The 25,807-nt window shown below is 50.4% G+C and overlaps 1 pseudogene; it reads left to right on the top strand.

Moving 5' to 3' along the window:
* Window positions 1-25,807, top strand: part of LOC128406107 (inositol polyphosphate 5-phosphatase OCRL-like) — a 334,197-nt pseudogene that overhangs the window by 227,771 nt on the left and 80,619 nt on the right.

Raw genomic sequence — 25,807 nt, forward strand, 5'->3', positions numbered from 1 at the left:
TCCTCCATTCCAACGCCATTCTTTCCCTTAAGGAAAGGACTCTTCCCCCCTCTATCTCCCGCCATAATCCCTCAAGCGTGAGGACACGTGTACACCCCGCCCCCCCCCACCCAGGGAAGTGCCCAAAGGTGACAATTACTGAGCAGTTAAGTTGGCCAAAGAAACCAAGAGCCCATCCCCAGACTTGCACCAGGGTATGGATGTGCAAGATGGACGCGGGTGGCGCTGCGGTCTAAACCACAGAGCCTAGGGCTTGCCGATCAGAAGGTCGGCAGTTCGAATCCCCGCGACGGGCTGAGCTCCCGCTGCTCGGTCCCTGCTCCTGCCAACCTAGCAGTTCGAAAGCACGTCCAAGTGCAAGTAGATCAATAGGTGCCGCTCCGGCGGGAAGGTAAACGGCGTTTCCGTGCGCAGCTCTGGTTCGCCAGAAGTGGCTTAGTCCTGCTGGCCACATGACCCGGAAGCTGCACGCCGGCTCCCTCGGCCAATAAAGCGAGATGAGCGCTGCAACCCCGAGTCGGTCACGACTGGACCTAATGGTCAGGGCTCCCTTTACCTTTAGCTTTACTTAAGAGGTGCCTGGACATGTTTGCCTGTGTTAAGCTTGTACTGAGTGAGAAGTCTGGACATGTTTGCCTATGGCCTGTCCACCGTCCCTCAGACCTGTGGGAGTGTTCAGGGATGCAGGAGAGGATATATTGTCTGATTATATCCTTATGCAACTGGTCTTAACAAGTTCCACAATTTAGCAGAGTAACATTCCCCTCTTCTAAAATTGGCAGCGGATGCGTTTGCTCAGGCTCGCTAAAGCCTCTATAATAACTGTTCTGGTATTTTCCCCTTTTTCCCTCATAAAAGATAAGACACGACACAGTCTTCCATAAAAGTATAAAACGAGTTAACTCACATTCTGTTCACAATCGGATCCCAGAAGGCAGACTTAGCTTAGAAAAGTAACATACACTTGAAAACTATTCCATAAGAAGACAGTCCCTTTGTCCTCTCTTGGCTGGAGGCCAAGAGGGCATCTTTGGCTAAGCAGATGTTGCTTCTTCGATGCATGTGGTGAAAGAGAGAGAGAGATGGCTGCCCTGCCCTGTGCTTTTGTCCTTACCTGCACAGGTGAGGCCACACCCACCTTTAGTCACATGTAAAGGAAGTTTGTCCCAGCCCAGATTCCTATGCCCCACAAATAACCCAGAGATGCATTTTGAGTAAGAGGATACATTCTACTCATGTTAAAACACGCTGATTCCTGGACCAGCGATTGAGAAGGCGATTGGGTCTGTACGCAATGTGGGAAGTTTTAAAAGTCAATGTCGCCCCATGTTCGGGGTTCTTACTCCTGTGGGAACCTGTTGCGCAACAAAAAAAGTTCTTGGTCTACTGACCACTGTTTTGCTCCAATTTGTGGCTGGAATCTCCTTCATTTCTGACCGCAAGTACCCGCGGGCTCTGCCCGACGAGCTGGGCTGTTGAGTAGCCTCACACCCCGGAATTTTCCTCCTCAATGCCAACTCACCCATAGAGGCAGAATAGGAAGCCAGCCCTCCAGGACTTGCTCCTCTGCTGTAAACATAGTTAAAGTTGAGCTGCAGCTAGTAAGACCAAGCACTGGGCGCCTCTCACAGAATCAAAGGCTAAAATTGGGTCGAGTGCTTCTCTCCAGAATCTCTTTCCAGGATTATGGCTTCACATGCCTCCTTCTAATAGCAAATTCATCTGGGGAGACCCGACAGACGGCGGCCAAACACATGGAAAGCACATTTGGTGGTGGGGAATAAGAGGGTGCTGCTCCACAAACCTTAAAAAGCACCCTCTCCAATGGCATGGCACTTGGATGACCCTGTGGTTCTACCCCTGGGGCTGAGGGTGATGAAACAATTCCTGAGACAGCTAAAGTGCTGGTGGTGAAAAACCCACTTCAAATGAGACCAAACACGGGTTAGAGCTCAACGCCGAGCCTACCAAGTGGCGATAGCGACGGTGAGGAGGACCATTGTAGCTGGATCTGTTGGTGGAAACAGTACCAGGAGACTCTTTCAGGTGGTTCATAGTCTAACAGAACCACCTTTGCCATCAGGGTCTGATACAGAGTCCCAGATCTCCTGTAATGACTCCTGTCATGAGTTTTTTTGCAGATAAAATTGCTCAGGTTTGGAAAGAGGTAGACTCCACCAAGGTAGGAGGGTGCCAGAGCTCTGCCTAGTCAGAGACATAGGATGGCTTGCCAGTTCCCGGGGCCACGTGGAGGAGGGGGTAGGAGGGAGGGAAACAGACGGAGTATGCATGCGCATTCGACTGCCTAATGGCATCCACATCACCCAGGGGATCACAGCCACAGAGATAAGAAAAGAAGAGCCACCCCATTGTCTGGAGAGGTCACTTACCTGATCGCATGGACAAGCCGTTGTCATCGGACCCCAGTGATGGAAGCGTGCAGCTGTATTGAGGCAGCACTAACAATTTTGTGCCTGGGGCGACTGCCCCTGTGCCCCCGCAGTCCATTACGCCACTGGGTCTAGTCAAGTTGGATGCGATCCTGTCAGGGAATCAGGAGCAGGAGCACTGGGGAGAGAGGATTGGGAGAGCGAAGGGGAAGAATCTGAGGGCAGCGTAGGGGAGTATGACAGTGGCCCGAGAGATTCCATGAGCTTCTCCAGCGAATCAGAAGATTCCCAGAAGGGGGCGCCGATGGTCAGGGCAAGGGGGGGTCCCAGGGGGGACGCACCAGAAACAAGGAGCCAGAGGGGAACCCCAAAGCAGCAGTGGAGGATCGGGACCAGTTTCCCCACCAGAGCATAGTGGGGGGGAGGAGTCACATGTGTCAGGGCCAGCGTCTCCTCCAGAGAGGGAGTCAGGGCTGACCACGCCTCCATCGGAGAGTGGGGGAACGGAAGGGAGGTCAGTTGCAGCTAGCCCCCCCGAAGGGGGAAGCAGAGGCAGCAGCAGTGAAACGGTCAGGAGGAAAGCTGCTGGCTGGGCGCGCGCGCCAAGTTCAAATGTGCAGGCGCGCGGAACAGCAGGAGACCCGGATGGGGAACCAGCTCCTAAAGCCCGCCGGAGGGAGGGAGAAGGCTCAGGGGAATCAGCGGGAGAAGAGGCTAGAAAGGGCGGAACCCCGGCGGGCAGGCGGACCCAGAGGAGGAAGGAGCAGCGGAGAAGGTGGAGCAAGGCTAGGATCTTAAATTGGTGTCAGGGGGGAGGAGACTCAGACGGAGCATCAGTGGTCTGACACTTTAGACGTGGGGCTGCGCGCTGCGGCTCTGGAAGTGAAACTGAACTTCAATAAAGACTTTTATACTTAACAACGAAGCAGCGTTGGTCCTTTGTGAGCTGGGACCTAGGGCAGCCCTGACAGTATGCTCCGTCTCCAATAAAAACCTCGCAGCGTGAGTTGGTGCAGCGAGGGGCAAGACTTGGTGTTTTGCGAGCTCACGAAGATAGGCAAAGATGACTACAGAGAGCCAGGTGAAAGAACTGCAAGAAGCAGTCACGACGCTTTACGCAGAAGTAGCTGCATCCAGGAAAAGAGAAGAAGAAGCAGTAGCGCTCTGCCGGGATCTGCAGGCCAGGTGGGACCGTTGGGGCAAAGAGGGGCTGCCAGGACCCAAACCGGAGGGAGTTGGCCTCGGGAAGAGGGGGGGCAGCCTAGTAGCCCACTTTGATGGGAACCTGCAGCAATACCCTAACTTCAGAGCTGACGTGGTTTACGCGCTCAATTTGCTTCGGAAAGACTTTAGAGATGAGGAAGAGAAGGTGGGCTTCATAATCACTCATTTGCATGGGGAAGCAAAAGCGTGGCTGCGGAATTTGTGGCGCGAAAAAGACCCCGCCCTCAAAGATTCCGATGCATTTATCAAAGCTATGGACGCTTGCTTTAAATCTACGGTAGATGTAGATATTGCTCGGAGGGAAATGCATGGACTACAGCAAGGGAAAGCGACGGTGAGGCAATATCACTCGCGCTTTTTTGCCTTACTGAACGTGCTGGGCTGGGAGAAGGACTCTATTGCTGTCAGAGACCTGTTCTGGGAGGGGCTAAGTGGAGAGGTGAAAGATGAGCTGGCAAGAGGGGAACGACCCCAAAGTACCCAAGAAGTTGCCCAAAGAGCGTTGGCAATTGGTGTGCGCCTGGAAGGACGCCCTTGGAGCAGGGAGGAAGGACGTAAGGCAAGCACCCCAGCCAGGACAACCCCTTTCTTTCCCAGAGAGGCGGGGCGGGCGCTGTCCATGCCTCCTTTGGGAAGGGGAGAAGAGCCGATGGAGATTGGTGGGGCCAGGGCTCAGACTGCCAGCAGAGCCCAAACACCGGGAGCAGTCAAGGGGAAGGCTCCTAGAGGGACCAGGAAGTGTTACATCTGCGACAGTGCACAGCACATGGCCAAAGAGTGTCCCCAGAGGCTCCAGAAGCACACTGCAGCCTCAGCAACAGTAAAGGGAACAGGTGAGCAGCCGAAACAGCTGCAGGGGGAAGAAGAAGCCTGGTTGGAAACAGAGCCACTGGGGCCCAACCAGGCAAGTCAGTGAAGCAGTCCCCAGAGATTTTACAGCCCACAGACCCCCTCCCACCCAAACCAGTGGTGCAACTCACCGCATCGCTCCAGTTGCCCAATGGGCACACCATGCAAGTACCAATAACCATTGACTCTGGGAGCAACGCAGACTTTATTGGAGTGGACTTTATCAAGCAACATCGCATAGCACTCATGCCAGCCACGATGCCCCTAAACGTCGTCACGGTCGATGGCAGGAAGCTACTGGGAGGAGAGGTGGTACAGCAAACACCACCGATGGTGATGCAAATTGGAAACCACCGCGAAGTCATCAGCTTCAACGTCACCCACCTGTCGGACACGCCCATAGTGTTGGGTATGAGTTGGCTGGATAGGCACAGCCCGGCATTGGCATGGTACCAGCGGCAGTTGACCTTCTGCTCCTCCTACTGCGCAGAACACTGCATCCAGACCCGCCAGGAGGAGGAGGGGCAAGAGGATGAACCGCAGCTACACCTAGGCATGGTGCAAGCGGTACCCAACAAGTACAAGGAGTTTTTGGAGGTCTTCTGCGAGAGGGAAGCGGATAAGCTGCCTCCCCACAGGCCTTACGACTGCAAGATTGACCTCCTGCCGGGAGCGACGCTGCCGACTGGGAAACTGTATTCCATGTCTGAAGATGAACTGCAGGAACTCAGGGAGTTCATAGATCACAACTTGCAGCGGGGGTTCATCCAAGAATCTAAAGCAGTGGGGGGCAGTCCCGTGTTTTTCGTGAAGAAGAAGGACACACCCCAACGGAGACTCATAGTTGATTATAGGACCATAAATTCCAAAACAAAGCCCGCAGCATTCCCCATGCCCAAGATCGACGACCTGCTCGCGACGGTGAGGAAGGGACGGATCTTCACCAAGTTGGATCTACGAGGGGCGTACAACCTTATACGCATGCGGGAGGGCGATGAGTGGAAGACAGCCATGTTTACACCTTTAGGCACCTATGAATATCGCGTAATGCCTTTTGGTCTGCAAAATGGCTCCCATACCTTCCAAGCTTTCATGCATCACGTGTTAGCGGGACTCCTCTACAAGAAGTGCGTCTGCTTCCTGGACGACATCCTGATCTTCTCGGAATCGCAGGAGGCTCACGAGAGGGACGTCAAGGAGGTCCTGCAGAGGCTACGGGAGCACAGACTTTACGCCAAATTAGAGAAGTGCCAGTTCGACATGACGGAGGTGGATTTTCTGGGCTACAAGCTGTCTGACAAGGGACTCGCCATGGACAGCGCCAAGGTCCGCGCGGTGTTGGACTGGAAGAGCCCGCGCAATCGGAAGGAGGTCCAGAAGTTCGTCGGCTTCGCCAACTTTTATCGCAAGTTCATCAAAGGGTTCGCGAAGGAGACGGCGGCCATCACGGACACCCTCAGCTCCAAGAAGAAGAAGTTCACCTGGACGGACCAGGCGGAGCAGTCCTTTCGGAGACTCAAGCGTCTCTTCGCGTCCGAAGAACAGCTGCTACATGTAAACCCCAGCAGACCAATGAGGGTTGAGACGGACGCCTCAGACAGAGCGGTGGGGGCCGTCCTGTTGCAGTCAGATCCGCAAGGGGAATGGAGGCCGTGCGCATTCTACTCCAGGAAACTCAGCAAGGCGGAACAGAACTACACCATCTGGGACAGGGAGTTGCTGGCCATTCATGCAGCTTTCAAGGCGTGGCGGCACTTCCTCGTTGGAGCCAGACACACAGTGCAAGTCCGCACGGACCATAAGAACCTGGAGTACTGGCGCACGGCGCGGTTCCTGAACCAGAGACACATCCGCTGGGCGGAGTTCTTTGCGGATTTCGATTTCCGGATAGAATACATCCCGGGAGACAACAACGTCATGGCGGATGCACTATCCAGGAAGCCGCAGTATCTCGAGGAAGCGGCGCCGGTGGCGGCCAAGCACATTTTCGCACCGAAAGCGTGGGCGTGCGCTTCAGCTGCCGTGGACCTGGACGCGGTGCGTCGAGCGCTGCAGACGGATTCGTTCGCACAATCCAAGATGGAGGAGGTGCGAAAAGGCACAGCGAAGGACGACGAGTTCCAGATACGAGACGGACTGCTCATCCGCAAAGGGGCTCTCTACGTGCCCGGAGACGACCTCCGCGCGAAAGTCTTGCAGCAGCTACACGACGCGCCCAGCGCTGGGCACTTCGGCAAGGACAAAACGGCGGAATTAGTAACCAGAGACTTTTGGTGGCCCAAGGTGAGGGGAGAAGTCGCGGATTACGTCTCCAGGTGTGACACCTGCCAAAGGGCCAAGCCAGTACACAGGAAGCCGGCGGGTCTACTAGAACCCCTACAGACGCCGCTCGAACCGTGGGAGAGAGTGGCCCTGGACTTTGTCACAGATCTGCCCAGCTCGCGAGGCAAAACAGCGGTGCTCGTGGTCGTAGACATGTTCACCAAGATGGCGCACTTTATTCCGTGCGCGAAGGTGGCCACAGCGGAACAGACCGCCAAGCTGTTCATAGACCACGTGTTCAAAGCTCACGGCTTGCCGCGGTCCATCCTGTCCGACCGGGGTCGCCAATTCGTCTCGAGCTTCTGGCAGAAGTTGCTGGGCATCCTGAACGTCAAGATCAACTTAGCGTCGGCACGACACCCGCAGACCAACGGACAAGCGGAGAGGGTCAACGCCATCATGCAGCAGTACCTGCGATGCTACGCCAATCAACAACCCTCGACCTGGGTGGACTACCTACCGCTGGCCGAGTTTGCCTACAACAACACGAAGCACGGGTCTACGGGAGTGACACCGTTCTTCGCCAATAATGGGCGGCATCCCAGAACTTTCCCGGGGTTAGAGACGAAGGGGGAGGGGGAGCCAAGGGGAGCAGAGCACTTAGCAGCAGAGTTACAGGAGGTCCACGAGCAACTCCGAAGGCAATTGGAACTGGCGAAACACGCCTACAAAATGCAGGCAGACAAGCACAGGAGGGTCGGGGAGGACATCCAGGTGGGGGACTGGGTCTGGTTAGCAGCCCAGGCAGTGCCGGCCAGGACGCTAGCTAAGAGGAAGCTCAAGCACAAGCAGCTGGGACCTTACCAGGTCGCGGCACAAATCAATCCAGTGGCCTTCCGGTTGACACTCCCGGAGGGCTCCAGAATGCACCCAGTCTTTCATAGGTCAGTGCTCACACCCTACAGGGAACCCCACAGGTTTCAGGCGACAGGGAACGCGCCAGACACACTTAGTGAATCTCCGAAGAGGGAGGGGTCACGGAGGGCGACGCCACTCAACGAGGTCACAGAGATTTTGGACTCGAGGTGGGGGGAAGAGGGGGTGGAATACCTCCTCGCCAGGGAAGGTACCCCAGCCAGTGCCAACAGGTGGGTACCGTGCTATGCCGTGGAGGAGCACTATCTTAAAGACGAGTTCCATGCACTCTTCCCACACAGACCTATGCCGGCAGAGTTTTTCGACGACTGGCTCTTCACACCCACACTGTCAGCCAGTACGTTCCAGGGTTTTTCATCAGCTGAAGAGATGACGCCGGACACTAGCTCCTCGGAGGGGTCTCTCTCGGGGTTTGCCACTGACCGCTCCTATTGGTGGGACACTCAACCGGAGGTGGGGTGGTGCAGGGAGCTGCTGCGGGGACCTTTGCAAGCAGTCTCACCAGAGGTACCCGGGGGAGGGGAGGACATGGACGTGTTGGGGGAGGATCCTGGATTCGAGCACATCAGCAGAGAGATGGAAGCAGAGGAAATCGACGTCGACGAGCCCGTTGCGGTTGGGCCGGATCCAGTGGACCGGCTACACACCAGGGGGGAAGAATGGTATCCCGCACTCACACCCACAGGACTGGAGCACCCGGAACCCACACCCGAAGAGGGGGAGGGGGGAAGGGGGGGCTTCGAGGGGGGGATGGATGTCAGGGAATCAGGAGCAGGAGCACTGGGGAGAGAGGATTGGGAGAGCGAAGGGGAAGAATCTGAGGGCAGCGTAGGGGAGTATGACAGTGGCCCGAGAGATTCCATGAGCTTCTCCAGAGAATCAGAAGATTCCCAGAAGGGGGCGCCGATGGTCAGGGCAAGGGGGGTCCCAGGGGGGACGCACCAGAAACAAGGAGCCAGAGGGGAACCCCAAAGCAGCAGTGGAGGATCGGGACCAGTTTCCCCACCAGAGCATAGTGGGGGGGAGGAGTCACATGTGTCAGGGCCAGCGTCTCCTCCAGAGAGGGAGTCAGGGCTGACCACGCCTCCATCGGAGAGTGGGGGAACGGAAGGGAGGTCAGTTGCAGCTAGCCCCCCCGAAGGGGGAAGCAGTGGCAGCAGCAGTGAAACGGTCAGGAGGAAAGCTGCTGGCTGGGCGCGCGCGCCAAGTTCAAATGTGCAGGCGCGCGGAACAGCAGGAGACCCGGATGGGGAACCAGCTCCTAAAGCCCGCCGGAGGGAGGGAGAAGGCTCAGGGGAATCAGCGGGAGAAGAGGCTAGAAAGGGCGGAACCCCGGCGGGCAGGCGGACCCAGAGGAGGAAGGAGCAGCGGAGAAGGTGGAGCAAGGCTAGGATCTTAAATTGGTGTCAGGGGGGAGGAGACTCAGACGGAGCATCAGTGGTCTGACACTTTAGACGTGGGGCTGCGCGCTGCGGCTCTGGAAGTGAAACTGAACTTCAATAAAGACTTTTATACTTAACAACGAAGCAGCGTTGGTCCTTTGTGAGCTGGGACCTAGGGCAGCCCTGACAGATCCATTACAACCTGTTGCCTCTGAGGATGTGGACAGACTTGAACGAGTGACACCTACCACCTGAAGAAGTGATTGTTCAACTGCTTATTAAAAATACATATTTGGACCTGGCCATTATGTCCAATTACTGTCCAGTCTCAAACTTTCCATTCCTGGGCAAGGTGATTGAACGGATGGTCACTGAACAACTCCAGGCATGTCTGGAGAATAATGCAAAAATAATGGCAGAATCCGAGACCAGGGAGAAGAGTCAGTGGAAGAAGATTGGAAGAAATTTAAAGACTATTTACAGAGATACTGTAAAATTAATGAATGTTAGAATGATGCTGGATTGAAATTAAGTGGTTTCTAGCTAATGGTATAATAAGAATATGAAAAATGGTTTTTTTATAAGTAAAAATTTAATGTTATAATAATTTAAGATTAAAGATCTGGGTGGAATAAAGAGGGAAAGAAACTGCTGAGCTAATAAATTGAACTGGAATACAAAAAAGGGAGGTACGAGGAGTTCCGGGAAATAAGTAAATGAAGAATAATGTGATGAAAGGATTGATTGTTTTTAACTATTTTTATTTTGTATTTTTTCTTTTTTCTTTTTCTATTTTGTAATCTAAAAACCCTAATAAAACTTTTTTTAAAAAAAAGAGAATAATGCAAAATATAGATGTCTTGGTAAAATCTCAGGATATACTATAAACAGGTCCAAATCAGAGTTGATGTTATTAGGAAATATATATTTTTGTTCAACTGTATAAACAATACCAATTTCATACTTGTACTGAAAATGTTAATTATCTGGGCACATTACTACCATGAGATTAATCAGCAAAGTATTCCCCTCAGCTCCTCCTCCTGACTAGGCGGCTTCTGTGGGAGAAGAGAGCTGTCACGTGCCTTGCCCGCTACCTTTCTAACAATCCAGCTGACCTCAGGCAGCAAAATGTCTTAGGCTGGCCTTGGGCATAAGTACTCGCCAAGTTGCAACGTTTTGTTTCAGAACCCACTTGCATAAATTAAAAAAGGAAAAGAAGGGAATGCTTTTTTAAAAAAATGATGTGCCCAGAACTCCTTTCTCTGATCAGTGAGTAAGCCCAAGCAGCTCCCACACATCTGGCCTTAGGACTTCCAGAGCGGATGTGTGATCCCAAGCTATTGTTTGACATGCCATATTTTTCGTTTCAGAGCTGGAGCGCTGTTGCAGAGACTGTCCCTTTGTTCAGAAGGTCACAGGCCCAGAGTGAAAAACTGACACTCCTAATTTCAAGCTCAGGCCCTCCAGGTGTTTCTGGACTCCAGATCCTATAACCCCAGACCATTGGTCATGATGGGGATGGGCATTGGAGACCAGCAAAATCTGGAGGGACACAGATTCCCCACCTCAGCTGTAGAAAAATATGCTTTACTGTTTTAAGGCAGGCTTTGAAATGTGGATCCAGCAACTTCTGAGTTAAGGGGCAGACCAGCGATAGCTGATCCCATTTCAGGCTGAGGGCCACACTGATTCATGCTCAACATGTCAAAGTAAGTGCCACTGAAGTGTAAAAGCGGGTGCAGGCATATATTTTTTTAAGGACCACATTGTTTGGGGCTTGGTGGAGTCACGAAAAGCTTTGGACCTCACAGAATAACAGCAAGGGATCCTCAGGAGAGGTCAGTTATAACAGTATTATTTTCCCCATATGTGGGGTGGAGTAGGGGGGGGCAGGGCTTATAAAGTGAAGTTGATCCTCCACTGTGGGTTAAAAAGGTAAAGGTAAAGGTACCCCTGCCCGTGCGGGCCAGTCTTGACAGACTCTAGGGTTGTGCGCTCATCTCACTCTAGAGGCCGGGAGCCAGCGCTGTCCGCAGACACTTCCGGGTCACGTGGCCAGCGTGACAAAGCTGCTCTGGCGACCCGGCACCAGAGCAGCACACGGAATGCCATTTACCTTCCCACTATAAAGCGGTACCTATTTATCTACTTGCACTTAAGGGTGCTTTCGAACTGCTAGGTGGGCAGGAGCTGGGACCGAACGACGGGAGCTCACCCCGCCATGGGGATTCGAACCGCCGACCATGCGATCAGCAAGTCCTAGGCGCTGAGGTTTTACCCACAGCACCACCCGCGTCCCATTCCACTGTGGGTTACTTTTGTTCAAAGCAAGATTCCTCTGGAGGGAGAGGATGTTGCAAAGTAAGTCAGAGGCAAAGCAGCCCAAAGCCAGGTTCTGTGTTTGCACACATGATTTGCAGTGAGCCAAGGGCTGAATTGCTGCTGTTGTTTCATAGCCCAGAACAGCAGGTGTAGGCGAAAGGTCTAAAGATAGACAACCAGGTCTTGGTCAAGGCATCCGCTGACCAGCAGGCCATAGAGAAGAGGAACGTCCGCATTTCAACTCTGAGCCAAAAGTTTGGCTTTTGCTATTTTTGGACACCCTTGGTCATGAGCCAAGTGTGATTCTCGAACTCTGAACGCTGACTTTGCCAAATCCATACAGGCCCTTTTCATCTCTCATGCTCAGGAAGTAGCAGCCACAGCTCAGGAGAGGATTTTTCATTTGCTCCTTTTCCATGGGGTGGGGAAAACTCAACACTTTTAATCTTGTCTTATTTGTATGCAAATTGGGTGGTCCAAAGGAAGGAGAGTTATATCTGCACCCTCTCTTTAGCACAGATGGCCTGCAGGAGAATTTCCTGTCCTTCAAAGTAAAACTGCACTTTTTTGGCAGTGCAACTGCAGGGAAGGCATTGTCTGCCACGTTTGTAGTTGAAGGCAGAGCTTGGGGGGGGCAGGAATGTTCAGCAGAGGGCAACCAAAATTATCAAGGGGCTGGAGCAACTCCCAGATTTGAAGCTAAAACATTTGGGGCTTTCTAGTTTAGGGGGGAAATGAGTAAGGGAGGACACGGTCAGGGGTACACGCATAGTGTAGAGAAAGTGGAATGCGGTAAGTTTTTCATCCCTCCATAATTCCAGAACCCAATGGGGCCGGCCATCCAATTGTGGGTTACTGGGTGGTTGTTGTTTTTATTTTGATTACAGTCGTACCTTGGAAGTTGAATGGAATCAGTTCTGGGAGCTAAAACGTTCAAGAACTAAGCTGTTTGAAAACAAGGGTACAAGAGCAAAAAAAGAGGACAGCCTGAGGCACTGCCAGCCCGAGCTGGGAAAAGAGGTGTGCGGGGTCGCCACTGCCATGCCCCTTTCCCCAGCTCGGGCTGGCAGGGGCCATGACGGGCAGAGCAGCCCACTCCCGAGCCACCTGAGCCCGAGACCCCAACAACTCCCCCTCAACCTGGACATTTCCTTTAAAATGTAAAAAATCTCCCAGATAGGCATGTTGGTCCCCCAAAAGAGGACATGTCCGGGTTTCCCCAGACATATGGCAACCCTAAATTGTGGTGGAAGATGACTCTGAAAATACTGGCAAAGCCGGAAGAAGCATACAGAACCCAACTGAGATTAAAAAATGTTTCCAGAGGTATTTCAAATAAGTATATACACAAGGGCCACAGAAAGAAGCTGATATAGATCGATTTTTGAAGACAAATGGATTACAAAAAATCTCTCAAGAAAGTAAATTAATGTTGAACTGTAAAATATCTGAACAGGAAATAGAAGATGCCATTCAGAACATGCAATTGGGCAAATCTCCAGGACCAGATGGGTTGACTTCAAGATATTACAGAACTTTAAAAGAATGGTTAGTACAACCTTTAAAAGAAGTCTGTAATGAAATACTGGAAGGGAAAAAGGTACCAGAATCGTGGAAAGAAACATATATTACACTTATACCGAAAACAGAAACTGAAAAAAACCCAACTTAAGAACTATCGCCCCATATCATTACTCAATGTGGATTACAAAATTTTTGCAGATATTTTGGCCAAGAGATTAAAAAAAGTGTTGATGGAAGAGATTCATAAAGACCAAGCTGGCTTTCTTCCGAGTAGACATTTGTCTGATAATTTGAGGAATATAATTAACATTTTGGAAAAGTTAGAAGCAAATATTAACACTAAAGCAGTCTTAATATTTGTGGACGCGGAGAAAGCCTTTGACAACATTTCTTGGAGTTTTATGAAGAAAAATCTACAGGGGATGGGGGTGGGAGAAGGATTTGGAAACGGTATAAGTGCAATTTACTCTGAACAAAAGGCCAAGCTAATTGTTAACAATGAGGTGACAGAGGAATTTAGGATTGAGAAAGGGACACGACAAGGTTGCCCAATTTCCCCATTGCTTTTTATATCAGTCCTGGAGGTTTTGCTGAATATGATTAGAAGGGACCAGTTGGTTAAAGGTATACAAGTCGGAGCTAAACAGTACAAATTGAGAGCATTTGCAGACGATTTAGTACTGACATTACAGGAGCCAGAATCTAGTACTAAAAGAGTTCTGGAACTGATTCAAGATTTTGGTCTGGTTGCTGGATTTAAATTGAACAAACTAAAAACAAAGGTTTTGGGGGAAAATTTAACTGAGAATGAAAGAGAGAGGTTTCAGAATGAGACAGGTTTAACAGTGGTTAAGAAAGTGAAATACCTGGGGATTAATATGACTGCCAAAAATGGGAATTTATTTAAAGATAATTATGAAAAATCTTGGGCGGAAGTGAAAAAAGACTTGGAAATTTGGTCAAATTTGAAGCTTTCACTGCTAGACCGTATTGCTGCGATAAAGATGAATGTATTGCCAAGAATGTTATTCTTGTTTCAAACATTGCAAATTTTGGACAGAATGGATTGTTTCAAGAAGTGGCAGAGAGATATTTCCAGATTTGTCTGGCAGGGCAAGAAGCCCAGAATAAAATTTAAAATTTTAACGGATGCAAAGGAAAGAGGTGGATTTGCCCTGCCAGACCTTAAACTGTATTATGAATCAGCAGCTTTCTGCTGGTTGAAAGAATGGCTACTTCTTGAGAACACAGACATTTTGGATTTGGAAGGCTTTAACAATGTATTTGGTTGGCATGCATATCTGTGGTATGATAAGGTCAAAGCACATAAAGCATTTAAAAATCATATTGTCAGGAAAGCGCTATTTAATGTCTGGATAAGATATAAAGATCTATTTGAAATAAAACCCCAAGGTGGCTGTCACCGATGGAAGTGAAGGCTCAGAAAAAGCTCAATATGGAGGCCAAATGGCCGAAATATTGGGAAATTTTGGAACAAGCAGGAGACAAATTGAAATTGCAGAGTTATGAAAAACTAAAGAATAAGGTGCGAGATTGGCTTCATTATTATCAAATAATGGAGGCATATAATCAGGACAAAAAAAAATGGATTCCAGGTGGAAAAATCAAAATTGGAAACAGAACTGTTAGAGCCCAAAACTAAGATTTTGTCAAGGATGTATAACTTGCTGTTGAAATGGAATACACAGGATGAAACGGTGAAATCTGCTATGATTAAGTGGGCACAAGATGTTGGACACAATATTATGTTTGCTGACTGGGAACAGTTATGGACCACAGGTATGAAGTTTACGGCATGTAATGCCTTAAGAGAGAATATTATGAAAATGATATACAGGTGGTACATGACCCCAGTCAAGCTAGCAAAAATCTATCATTTGCCCGATAATAAATGTTGGAAATGTAAAGAAACAGAAGGTACATTCTTTCACCTTTGGTGGACGTGCCCAAGGATTAAGGTTTTCTGGGAGATGATATATAATGAAATGAAAAAGGTATTTAAATATACCTTCCTGAAGAAACCAGAGGCCTTTCTCCTGGGCATAGTCGGCCAATCGGTGTTAAAGAAGGATAGAACTTTCTTTATGTACGCTACAACAGCAGCAAGAATACTTATCGCAAAGTATTGGAAGACTCAAGATTTACCCACCCTGGAAGAATGGCAGATGAAGGTGATGGACTACATGGAATTGGCAGAAATGACCGGCAGAATCCGAGACCAGGGAGAAGAGTCGGTGGAAGAAGATTGGAAGAAATTTAAAGACTATTTACAGAAATATTGCAAAATTAATGAATGTTAGAATGAGGTTGGATGAAAAATTATGTGGTTTTTAGCTATAATGCTATAAAGAGGATGAAAAAATTGGACTATTAATAGACAAAAATCTGATTGTTATATTATTTTAAGATTAAAGATTAGGATAAGTAAAGAGGGGAAGGATTTGCTGAACTAACAAATTAAACTGGAATACAAAAAGGGAGGTTTGAGGAGGTCCAGGAATCAAGCAAATGAAAGAATGTGATGGAAAGATGGAATTGTTTTTTATTTGTATGTTTTCTCTTTTCTTTTTTCATTTTGTAAAACTCTAATAAATATCTTTTAAAAAATAATAATACTGGCAACGCCTTGTATGGTACGGCATGGAAAGGGGAACTAGAATAAAGGACTGAAGGGGCTGCATTAGTGAGGTTGTTAGAGCAAGTTTCCTTGGAATGAGGCTCAGTGGAGACTGTGGTGTCTTTATGATATATGGTTTATTCACACACATATACAACCTGAACCGAAGATGGAGAGGCTCACAGCATTAATGCCCCAGAAGGTCTTGCTTCTTCCAGTTACAGCCTTCGAATCAAGAAGAAATCAGGCATGGCTCTCTCTCTGTGACTTCTCTCTCACACAACTCTGACCTTTTCCTTTCTCATTCCCAGCCAGGCGAGGGAGGAGGCCCACCCTCATTTGCCCTCTGGCACAGAGCAACCACAAGGTACATAGGTGGCAACTATGACCCTTGCTTGGTTAATTCAACAATGGAATCCTCCATTAGATTTTCACCCTTGCAGACTAGCTCCCAAACTCACAAGGCTGAGGGACTAGGCAAGACCAAGGCTATTTCAAAACCAGTTTTTAGGTGCATTTAGCTTTGTGTTCTATAGCTTTTAGCCCAATATTGATTGATGGGGAATGGAGGCTTATTTTGGGATGGTTTGTGCTGCACAGCCCTGTCTTGTATTGTCCTCTTGTGTGTGTGTGTGTGTGTGTGTGTGTGTGTGTGTGTGTGTTTTCAAGGGCTTTTTGCTTGTTCACCGGGATCCTTCAGAAGGAAGAGACAAAAGAGTAGTGGTATTTTAGGACAACATAACAAAAACTTATGCAGGCATAGCCTATTTCATCAGAAGCATATAGGAGACTGAGGAGGTTGATTGATAGTTCGAGGTATTGGTTGAGGCTAAGGCACCTGAAGAACCATATCACCCCTTATATACCCAATGGATGGCTCTGCTCTGCAGATGACGGCTTCCTGCAGGTACCATCTTATCGGGGGTCCCTTCTCTGCTATCTTTTCAATGCCTACTTCCTCTTCCTCTTTCAAGAAGCCTTCTAAGGAGAGATTTTTCTTAGTCTGCTTCTGTGTAGGAACTGTTTTTGGATGTTTTGGTTGTTTAACTGTTGTGTCTTTGCTGCCCTGGACTCCTTTGGGAGGAAGGGTGGGATATAAGGATGCCGAGTAGTGCCTCCTGCCCATACCTGAAGGTTTTGTGGAGGCGCCATAGCCTCAGTGTGTCAGCACCTGCATTGCATGCAGAAGGTCCCAGGTGCAGTCCCTAGCACCTGCAGTTAGAAGCTCAATGTAGGTAGGAGCCTCTCTCTGCCCAAGCCCTTGGAGAGCTCCTGCCACTCAGGCTGGAAGAGGGCAATACTGGGCTAAATGGATCAAGAAGGTTTAGGATCAGGGACTTCCTTCTCTTAAATGAGCTACCTTCCCAGGTGGATGAGCCCCACTGCTCGTCACTTCCCTCTACAGCACGGGCAGAAACCACCTTCTTGACTGTTGGACCCCCGCGTGGTCTCATCTGCTCAATTGTCCGGAGCCTGGCTGTCAGGGCTGATTCAGCTGCAGTTCAGCATCAAAACTCAGAGATGAGCAGTAAGGTGGACTCTTTCTTCAGAGAGACAAAACCCGAGAGAGAAACTCCACAGGCAGGACTAGCCCCAGTTGCCAGAACGGAGGATCTTAGCCTCCTCCTAAGGTAGGGCTATCAGACATCAACAGCTTCTGGGTCTTCCTTTAAGAAGCTCAACAATTTGGGGGGTCTTCCTAAAAATAGCTCCTCAGCTTTCGGGGTGTCTTGGTTTCTTCTTTTAGAAATATGGCATCCCTAGCCTAAGGCTCCTCCCCAGTCGGCTGACTTCCCAACAGTCGTGGAGGGGCTCTCTGTGCCTTTTGTTCTGCTACATGTAATGCCTCCCTTGTTCCTGGGGACAGAGGAGGAGGGGTGAAGGGAACAGTGGACATGGCAGGGGATCTGTTGCAGCCTCAGCCTCCACCTCCTCCTCCTCCTCCTCCTCCTCAGCTGCCTCAGTCTCCCTTAAACCTGTTGCTTGTTTAGCCTCCAACCCATCTGCTCCCCCTTCTTCTTCTTCTTCTTCTGACCTGTCTCCTGCATCCCACCAGCAGTCTCCTGGCTTGGGGCCTTCCCACTTTGATGCTTCCCTGGGGGGTTCCCTGGCTGTAGCCTCCTGCCATTCCTCCTCCTCTAGCCAGTACCCAACACTAGCTTTGCATGCAGGGGAAGCCCCTAACTCACTGAGGGTTTGAGACCCATCAACTCCCCTCACCTGGTTAGCCCGCCAGTTGAAGCCATTCCTGGGGTGTGGCTGCTGCTGCAGGCTGACAGTTTCTAAGAGCCGCAGGTGAGAGCTGTAGTGACCAAAAGTGGACAAACTACCCCAGAAGGAGCACAATGTGCCCCCCACCAGAGGTACTACCCCTCCCCTCGCACCCTTGAGTCATGAAGGACAGAGAGTGGAGAGTTGAATGTGTGTAGAAACCAGCCTTCCTTAGGAAACCAAAGTTTACATTCATCACTCCACCCACTTTCACCTGTGGCCCCTTCCACCACAGACACACGGCCCCTGGAAGGTTTCCCAGAGGAGAATATGGCCCTTAAGACTGAAAAAGAGTCCCCAACTCCAAACTAGTGACGAACTGCCATTGATGGCTCCAGCTGGATGTTGAAATCTCCCTCTAAGCTCCTTCTCAGATCCATGTTCCCTTTCAACAACTGGCTTCCTCCTGCAGGTCAGACAGTCCCCTCAGTTCAAGGACCCATTGTTTCTCCATGTGCATTTTCAGCAGCCTCCCATGTGACTGCCAGTGATATCATTTTTCCCATCCTCAGATTTTGCCCCACCCCCGGCAGCCTAAAATTCTCATCAGTTTATAACTTCAAAGGAAATAAGACATCTCCAGCTGAGCAAGATCTGGTATTTTCCCCTCTTCAGATAGCTCTGGATCTTCAGCTGCGGAGGGAAAATGCCCACGGTCCTTTCAAAATTTCCAATGTATTCGTAGGAACATCACCTGTCTTGGAAAAAGGAAGGAACAAATGTCTCAGATGCAAGCCCTTTAATCTGGAATTGCTATTCTTAACTCCATGTGGCTGGGGTATTCTGGGGCTTCTGTACCTTGAACTAATAATTTCTTGTTTGCATGTTCTACCCCAGCTGCTGCTCCCTGTTCAGTTCAACTGGGGGATTAATTATGCCTTGTCAGTTGATTTGTCAGGGTCTGTTCCATACATGCCGGGTGGATAAAACAACTAATTCATGTCATGTCTAACTGGTTTGAGCGAAAGGCTCCTCAAAAGCTAGGGCATGTCATAAAATACGGCAATGTACAAAAGCGGGTGGAGGGCGGACATTAAAATCAGTCCAAAGAATTCAAATGTCTGGGTGCTCAAGAAATGTTTAAATGATAGCACAGAGCTGTTGGCATAAAAAAGGTCTTCAAGAGATGCCTGAAAGTCAGCATTTCATTACAGATCAGCCTTCTCACGGATTCAGTCACTTGTGCAGACAGCTCAACTTCTGCAACCAATGACCTCCTGCAGAGTGTAGCCACAAAAGAGAGTTTTGGGAGGACTGGAGGACAGGCTTGCAGTTCATTCAGGGCAGAAGCAATGGGAGAAGGGCCATAGCTTAGTGGTAAAACAGCTGCTTACATGCAGAAGCTCTCCGGTTCAATCTGTTGTATCTCCAGCTAGAATGTCCTCTGTCTGAAACCCTGGAGAGTTTTTGCCATCCATTGTGGACAAGACTGAGCTAGATAGAGCCATAGTGGGACTCAGTATAAGGCAGCATCCTATTGTCCCAGCAACAAGCCTTTGCCACGCACAGAGGACTCCTTAAAGACATGAAATAAATAAAGCTGCTCTGTAAAGGGATGCTGAAAATGAGTCACAATTAGAAAGCCCTGGGACAGCAAAACACTCGGACACAGTGCCTTTAAAGCACGGACCTGGGCCCAGGAAGCATGGGGCACCAGGTACCTGTGGCTGAGCCTTGAGAGACTGCTGTCCAAGATGCTGAAGGGATTGAATACAAAGATGCAACTGTTAGAATGTCAAGGGGCATGATGGTGCTTTGAATGCATAAAGCAGATGCGGCCTAACTTGCACAGTTGCGGAATGAACTGAATTGAGCTGGAAGAAGCAGGACTACATGGGATGTAGAACGCTATACAGGAAATGGCTCTGGGTGGCCCACTGGGAGAGGCACATGATGCAAAAAGCGGCAGTTTCAACCCATTCATGGGAAACTGAGCTCTGAAATCCTGGAGAGCAGCTGCTGGCTGTGGCAGACCATACAGAACTAGATGGCCCAGTGGTCTCACTGGGGTTTCAAGCCAGAACACAGCTTCAGCGCCCCCAGGACAAACCAATTTTTAATTCCCCCAACTCTTACTAATCAGAGTTTCCTTTTTAAAGCGACAGTAGTTCAAAGCATTGACTAGGGGCTTTTCAATGTTCAAAGGCACTTTGGATGCCTTGACTTGCAATCCTTACAACAACCCTGCAGAGCAGTTCAGTGTTATCTCGAGTTGCAGAATAGCGAGGCGCGATGCCGAGGCGGACGCAGGGTGGCCCACCTAAGGAGTTCATGGTAGGGGGACCTAATGAGGCCAAACTCCGTCTTTTGCTCTTCTTTCAGCTGTGTCTTGGCTCTGCGCTCGCAAGTGTTCTAGTGACTTTCAGGTAACTTGGAAAGCATGGTAATGATGTCTTGGTTCTGAAGAATGATATTTTCCCCAGTCTGACTTAGTTATCCTGGTGATGATTCGGCTAGATGTTGTACACGCTGACCATATTCCAGAAGGGGTTTGTTGTCTTGGCCTTGCTTTGGCTTACTGAGATCTGTCTTCCCCCTATAGGTGCTCATTCTAAAATGGATAATTGTAACGTTTGACTTCATTGATCAGAAGGAAAATATGAATGCTCTCTATTGTTTCTTCTTCCGCTTCTTACAATATGAGAAATTGGTAAGATAAAAAGGAATGTGTTATTTTGAAGGAACTCGCTTTTATTCTGACATTAACCCAAATCAAACAATAAAGAGTACTTTCCGACCACACAACAGGACACCATGTGAAAAGTGGGGCCTTAAAAATACCTCTCCCATTTCCTTCCTTTTCCTGTCTTGTTCCTTCCCAATGGGCGCCGGTCGCAGCGCCCCCCGGGGGCACGGCATGTTCAGGCAGGCAGGCAGGCAGCTATCGGATGTCGATCCCGCCCGTTCCTCCCTCCACCCCCCTCAAAGACAGCCGCGCAGGCAGCTATCCGATGGAGGGAGGGGGGGAATCCTGTTCTGCATAGCTAGCAATTCGGGTGTGATAGTCTTATGTTTGCATACTTATGGGAAAATAAAACTAATTTATTTTAGAGCTTGTATTTGTGTGTATTCATGGTATCATTTGTAGACCCAGTAGATGGCAGTGTCGTGTGGAGAGTGTTTTTGGCAGCTCGTGAAAGGATAGAGGGTGGAACGTTGACCGTTCAAAGGCACTATAAGCAATATATATATATATCTCCACATTTTCCTAGCTACGTTTCCCCATAAAAGTATACACTCGAATACATTTGAATCAAATACATTTGGAACAAGTGATTGTTACATTTAAGGAACATTCTCTAGGCGATGAGTTTGGGGGGAAATACAAAAACCCATTCGGATACATTTAGAAAAGTACAGCATTTTGAGGAAAAATACATTTGAGTCAAAAACTACATTCAGATCCATTCTTAAAGTCAATGAGAAAGATGCAGCAAAAAGGATACAATTCGATACAGCGAAAAAGGATCCATTCCCCAAGGCACCGTTGACCTTCTTGTAGGGTGTGAAGGCAGAATACGATCTATTTGATATTGGTAGGGTCCTTCTCCTTCATTCCCCTCTCTGACCCTGACTCTCTTACGACACAGGGACCATCCCAGAGTGTGGGCACAACTTCTGCCGGTCCGGCCTGATCCAGTGGAGCGGGGCAAAAAGGAGGCTGGCTTCCTGTCCTCAAGGCCGAGTTGGAGTCCAGAGAAGGAGCCTCGTCCGCAATCGGCAATTGGCTACCTTTGTCAAAGTAGCCAAGACTCTCAGTCTTCCAGAGGGAAAGGAGGAGTCTGTGAGAAGCACCAGGAGCCCCTGAAACTCTTTTGCAAGGAGGATGAAGCCCCCATCTGTGTGGTTTGGGGCAGATCCAAGAAGCACCAACACCACGAGGTGATTCCTCTGGAAGAGGCTGTCGAGGAATACAAGGTACCTTGAGGGGGAGAAATAGCTGTGTATTCTTCTTGGCAGGTTATCTTCTTAACTCTCAGATCCAAAGTAGGCATGGTATTAATTGGTGGTTGTTTATTACCTTAGAAGCAGCCAAGGGGAAGCCTGAGGGCTGCTGGGATGGCTGGGAGGAGGGAGTCAAAGTCTTTCTCTCTGCCAGGGGGGCCAAGGGATCTTCCCTTGAAATACAGCAGCTTCATGGGACCATGGCAGGGAGAGAAAGGGTTAACCTCATCCACATCCCCCAGCAAGGTTGCTTTGTACCTATTTAGAACACTACAAATGTGAATTGCACATGTCTCCTTTGGCTAGCAGGATGCCTCCTCAATACCCTGCCAAGCAGAGAGCAGCAAGGGGTCAGCTGCAACGGGGTGGGGACTGGGGGCCAGTGTTATAAGGAAAAAACGGCTCCTTTTCCCTTCCAGGGTACCTCAGAGCCCATATAGAGTCCTTTGGTAGGAGAAAATAACAGAGGCCAACCAGAGAATATTGAGAAGCAAAGCAGCTAGTAAGCCAGATCTTTATTACCTGTTGCAACAGGGTGCTCACCCCCCCCCCCACGCAGGAGGGAGGAGGAGACCCCGAACCAAGTCCTTATATAGACATTTGAAATTGCCCACCCTAGAGCCCAAGACCACCCCTCCATACATCATACATACATCACAGAAGGGGCGGCCTACAACAGACTCCTGTCTGGCAGGAAACCTCGCTGTTCATGGGTTTACCTGCATATTCTTTTGTGATGAGAACTACTTACAGTATTGTTATGTACTGAGTTGAATAGGATCCAAACTGCAGCAGTCTGATTGGTCCTAGAACAATAGGATCCAAAAGGCAGCAGTCTGATTGGTCCTAGAACAATAGGATTCAGAATGCAGCAGTCTGATTGGTCCTAGAACAATGCAGCAGTATGATTGGTTGGCAGGAACTACCCAATCATGCTCCAGATAGAAGTGAATCCACAACCTGATTGGCTTACAGTAGAATTCCGGAATTAGCCAATCATGTGCAGCCCATTGTGTAAATAATGTATATAAAGCAGATACTTTGAGGGGACTTTCTTTCATTCCTCCTCACCACTATGAGCTGAATAAAGAGCATGAAATCACTTTGCGACTCTGAGTATATTTCACTGGCGACGAAGGTGGGATCCCGCTGAGCTGACTGCCACACACAGCACCGCAGCACCGCCACCTGCCGCACCGCTGCCTCGCACCGTGTATCCAGGCTTCAGCTCCGGGACACAAGGAACTCAGAATGGCAACCGACAACAGCTTCTCGCCATTCAACCCAGCATCTGGAGACTGGGAAGCGTACGCCTCCCGTTTCACCTTCCTCCTAGAAGCCAAAGGGGTCACCGACGAAGAAGGCGCCAAGAAGAGGGCGATATTCTTCAGCGTCTGCGGAGAGGAGACGTTTGAAATCGCCCGGGCTCTCCTTGCGCCTGAAGACGCCGCTACTGTTCCATACAAAACAATAATGGAACAGCTGAAGGGGCACTTTTCGCCGCAGCCCTCAGTGGTGGCTCGTCGAAATGCCTTCTACGCAAAGCGGCAAGGACCTTAAGGAAACTGTGTCCTACTGGGGGTCCCAAACTCAGGCCGGCCCCATTCACCCTCCGGGACTTCCAAAAACGTAAGGTCCCCACAATGGGGGTGGGGACCTTCAGGGTGCAATACCGAGGGCGGACGCGGCAACTGGACTTGCTTGTGGTCAAGGGCCCCTACATTAGCTTACTGGGATTGGCATGGTTTGGACCACTGGGGCTAGCCGTCACCGGGGTGAACCACACTAGCTTACAAGTGGACGTGGACGCCATATGCAAGGAATTTCCGGGGGTTTTCGATGGGAAATTGGGACAGTATACGGGCCCCCCCATTGCTCTACAGCTTGACCCCGCAGTACGACCGGTCAGGCTCAAGGCCCGTCGGGTCCCGTTCGCCCTGAAACCCCGTATAGACGAGGAATTGGACCGGCTCGTGGAGCAAGGAGTGCTGGAGCCGGTGCCTAATGCCCCCTGGGAAACCCCAATCGTCACGCCCGTCAAGCCTAATGGTTCAGTCCGCATCTGCGCAGACTACAAATGTACCATAAACAAGGCCCTCACGGCCCATGCATACCCAGTGCCAGTGGTCAGCCATGTTCTTGCCACCCTGGCTGGGTCGAAAATTTTTGGCAAGCTGGACTTGACCCAAGCATATCAACAGCTGCCAGTAGATGAGGCCACAGCAGAGGCACAGACGATTGTGACGCACAGAGGAGCATTCAGGGTAAAGCGGCTGCAATTCGGTGTCAGCGTGGCACCAGGCATATTCCAGAATCTAATGGACTCTCTACTTAAAGGGATTCCTGGCGTCACCCCCTTCTTCGATGATGTGTTGATTGCCGGGCCCACACCAGAGGAGTTTGAGGACCGCCTCCGCACCGTTCTGCACCGTTTCCAGACGGCGGGTCTCAAGGTGAAGCGGGAAAAATGTCTACTAGGAGTGCCTCAGGTGGACTTTCTGGGATTTATGGTGGACGCAGAAGGGGTCCACCCGACTGGGGACAAGCTACGGGCCATTTGTGATGCCCCAGCGCCCAAGAACAAGACTGAACTTCAGGCCTTCTTGGGACTATTGAACTTTTACCATTCCTTCCTTCCCCACAAGGCGGCGGTAGCAGAGCCCCTACACAGACTCCTGGACAAGCGGGCCCCTTGGGTGTGGGGCCAGCGCCAGGAGGCCGCATTCCAGGCAGTCAAGGACTTGCTTGTCTCAAACTCGGTCTTGGCACACTTCGACGAGAGGCTGCCGGTGGTGCTAGCATGCGATGCCTCGCCCTATGGAATTGGCGCTGTCCTGGGACACCAACTCCCGGATGGAAGAGAGGTACCAGTGGCATACTTTTCCCAGACACTCAACGCAACCGAGCAGAACTACTCGCAAATCGACAAGGAGGGTCTGGCAATCGTGAAGGGAGTAAAAAAATTCCATGATTTCTTGTACGGGCGGCCCTTCACCGTGGTGACTGACCACAAGCCGTTGCTTGGCTTATTTGCCCCTGAAAAGCAGACCCCCCAAGTGCTGTCTCCTCGCGTCCTCAGGTGGTCAATTTTCCTTGCCAGCTACCAGTATGCACTGATTCACCGTCCGGGGAAGGCGATGGGCCATGCGGACGCCCTCAGCAGGCTACCACTACCGGAAACAGGCCCCGACCCAGCACCTGCACAAGAGGTTATGAGCCTGGAGCTGCTTCCCGACCGCCCCATTCAGGCACAAGAAGTTGCACACCATTCCAAGAAAGATAGGGTCATCTCCCGGGTCCTGGACTGGGTGTGGAGGGGATGGCCCAGCAGCAGCCCCGGGCCAGAATTCGCCGGCTACACAACCCGCAAACATGAACTGTCGGCCCACAAGGGGTGCCTGTTATGGGGAAGCAGGGTCGTTGTTCCCCAGCCCCTCCGCAAAAGGGTCCTCACAGCCCTACACGAGACACACCCAGGGGTAGTAAGAATGAAGGCCCTTGCCAGGAGTTATGTGTGGTGGCCGGGGATCGACGGAGAGATAGAGGCCTGGGTCAAACACTGCCAGGCCTGCCAAGAATCCCGCCCAGATCCCCCAAGGGCCCCAGTCCAGTCCTGGGAGTCCGCCCAAGCACCATGGTCACGCCTGCATGTGGACTTCGCTGGCCCCTTTCAGGGAAAAACATTCTTCATAGTGGTGGACTCCTACACCAAATGGCTGGAAGTCGCACTGGTACCGTCCACTTCTACGTCCGCAGCCATCCGGGTACTACGCAGGCTGTTTGCAACCCACGGGCTCCCTGACACTCTCGTCTCAGACAACGGGACTGCATTTACGTCAGGAGAATTCCAAACCTTCACAGCGCAGAACGCCATCCGCCACATCCGTTCGGCGCCATTCCATCCTGCCACCAATGGCCAAGCAGAACGCATGGTGCGGACCACCAAGGACACCCTTCGCCGCATGACGCAAGGGGATTGGGAGTACCGCCTTGCCACATTCCTTCTAGCACAGCACAGCACCCCCAGCTCAACAACTGGCCGGAGCCCTGCTGAACTACTA

This window comes from Podarcis raffonei, chromosome W (genome assembly GCF_027172205.1).
Source record: "Podarcis raffonei isolate rPodRaf1 chromosome W, rPodRaf1.pri, whole genome shotgun sequence".
In the NCBI taxonomy this organism is placed as follows: Eukaryota; Metazoa; Chordata; class Lepidosauria; order Squamata; family Lacertidae; genus Podarcis; species Podarcis raffonei.